The sequence below is a fragment of the Corvus brachyrhynchos genome, unplaced genomic scaffold (assembly GCF_000691975.1).
Source record: "Corvus brachyrhynchos isolate BGI_N302 unplaced genomic scaffold, ASM69197v1 scaffold90, whole genome shotgun sequence".
NCBI classification, from domain to species: Eukaryota; Metazoa; Chordata; class Aves; order Passeriformes; family Corvidae; genus Corvus; species Corvus brachyrhynchos.
The window spans coordinates 6,450,655-6,453,803 of NW_008236932.1; positions in this window are offsets into that span (position 1 = coordinate 6,450,655).

Here is a 3,149-nt window from a genome sequence, read left to right on the forward strand (position 1 = left end):
GCCGGCTGCCCATAGCAGGCTGTGCAGGCGGTTCCGTGGGTGGAACAGGGCCCATTGGCTCCAGGATGGCTGTGGCCTGGCCCAGCCTGGCCCAAGCAGGGCCTGGGCTGGGCCTGCTGGCCCCCACACGGGGCCCGCAGCCACCTGTCCCAACACTGGAAATGAGACAGAGCTGTGGGGGGGTTAGTCTATTCTTAAGTGTGGATCATAGAGGTGGTCACAATTTTAAGCGGCTTAAAGAATTGTCCATATTCTAACTGGCCAGCTGATAGTTTCTGTCAAGTCATAGGGGAAGCTGTAAGCACTCCTTTGCAAGAACATCACTTCCGAGACTCGGCTAGCTAACCCATGACACTAGGGAGACAAACCCCAGCACCACAGGACCAGCTGAGAAGAGAGCAGCATTTCTGATGCCACATTGTAAGTCGATTGATGGAAGAAAACAGCTTACAAAGTGTATCATTTGTGGGTTGTGTGATTCCAAGAAGTGCTAGTAAAGCAATTAAAGAAATTGTTGTGTCTATACACTGCTATTACATCATTCTTCTTCAATAAATAGATGCTGCTTAAAAATATCCATAGAGATGTAAGCATCAACTTTGTGCAAAAATCAGATCATACCCCAGATTAATCCAGGCTCAAGTCTACAAGGACAAGTGACTCAAACCAGTTGCAGTGATAATTTGTGTTACCAAAAAACTGCCATGTGACTGAGTGTAACTTAATCACAAACACCATCCACATGAATCAGACTTGACTATCAAAGCCCTGCTCCAATTGATCAGACTGGTCTAGTACCAACTGGATGTCTTGGAGACACAGATGAAAACATGATCTCTCTCTTATTTTGTCATTTAGCTAAAATGCATTATTTCCCCTTAGTGAATAGATAATCAAGTGTATCATTAAAAAAAAAATAAGAGGGACAGAAAGAGTTGACATCTATAATAAATTAACCTACTGATAAAATATATTTGGGGAATTCAGGGGTCACCTGTTAGCCTGATACAAAGCTACAGTACTTGAACACAGGATATTTAATGTATTTTTTTAACAACAGCTTGAAAATGCTTGGCTTTCCATTTTTGAAAAAAAGACCTAGCAAAACCATTTTGTGATTCAAAATATAAAATCTTTATGAAACAATCAGAGGTCAGGTGAGAAGTGAAGACCAAATGTTTGCAATAAGAATGAGCGTGTTCATCAAAAGCAAAACAGAATCTAACCCAGGAATCAGAGATATGCAAAAGCAAATGGGTTGTGGATATATGATGTGACAATATTATTTTTTAGTGCTAACCTTCTTTAGACTAATCCCTTTTGAGATATGCTTAAAATTTTATATTAACCACTTACCAGAAAATCCAGATGCTTTAACAAAAAAATCTAGTTGCCAGACCAATACCCTGATTGAAAACGAGGTAATTCTCAGTGAAAGAAACTTGGAAAAGACACCATGGCAACTGAGTCATCTATAACAGAAGCAATTCTTACATTTCAGATGGGAGAAAGAAATCAAAAATTCAAATGGGAGAACAAATGAAACAACAGGTGTCAAAGTATTAGAGAGCACTTAAAGCACCATTAAGTTACCTACATTTTCCAAAAAAAACCCCCAAAACACTATAATTTAGAAACCTCTGAGCATTATAAACAATATATTTTTCATATTTTATAATCGTATTATATATAAAAAGCAAAGGGTTGATTTAAACAAAGAGAGTGAATTTGTTTAACTGAGTGGCTCTGGGATGGGGAGAAGATGCTCATCACAGCCCTCCCAAGTTATTGATCTGACTGAAAATACACTACTAAAAAATGGTTGATTGAATGTGAGACCCAGTAGTTTGTCTCATAATACTCTTAAGTTTTAGTGGCAATAAACTTAGTATTTAGGAAAATTTGAGAAAATGCCATGAAGGCAGATGATGAATATGTGCCTAAAGTCTATCCCAAAGCTGCAAACACCACCTTCTGCTCCTGCAACGACCTGTTTTTTACTCAGTGGTACTGTTTAGAACTAGGGACCAAATTTTCACAAGATAGCAGTTTAACAAGTAGAAGTCATTTATGAGATTTTCTTTCTTTATTCAGATCAGACTCATTGCGTCATAGGGCCTAGTGCCTTGATGGAAGTGGAGAGTACCATGATGCAGATCAGGAGTATTCACAGGGTAAAAATCATTCCATTCCCCCAGACTTAGGTTGATTATGTGCCAGGCTGGTTTCTCAGTGTTACTCTTTCTTATGAAAAATTTTCAGAATATAATTCTGAAAAGGAGTTTAAAGATATATAACATACATATATAGTTAATGTGCTTTAACACATAGAAACTTGTAATACAAAAGACAGTATTGCAGACCTGCATTTCCAGCAAAGTTTAGTTTGCCCATTAGTTTGCATTTTGTATATTTGATTGTATTTATATTCACCTAACAATTCCTCTCCTTCTTGATGCTGTTATTACCCTACTATTTGAATAATTCCTACAGAGATTGGTGGGTGTTGACTGGTGAAGTATAGGCTAAAGGATAATATGATACCATTCTACGGCTACTTGAAAAGTACAAGTGCAAGGCAGACTCTACTTGCTATTAGTAGATCACCCAACAAGAAACACCCACCACAAATTGCAAATTGAGCAGGTCAGGTTGAACATCAGTTGAAACAATTTCCAGCACTGGAACAGTATGTTGTAGCAGGTTCAGTTTGAAAACAGGCAGAAACACCAATTCAGTGTAGTGGTTTGGTCCAAAATACTCATTACTGTTTATCTTCTGTGAGATAAGAATTAGGAGAAACTCAAAGCAGGCACCAAACTTGAAAGAATATAAAGAAGTTTATTAACAGACCTAAAAGAAGAAAAAAAAACTATACCATACCTTCAGAACACTTCTCCTCCCCCACCTTCCTCCCTTCTCCCACTGACAATGTAAAAAGACAACCCTTCAGATGTTCAGTCTGTTTACCACTTCCATAATAACCTTGTTCAGTTCATTTAGGAAGAGGAGTCTCTCTTGCTCATGCTATGAAGACATTATCACAACGAGACAGCCGCCCGGGTTGGTTCTCTGCTCACATGCGAGTCCCTTCCCGCGACTTGCAGCTTTTCCCACAACTGCTTTTGAGGCTCCACTCTTGAATTACT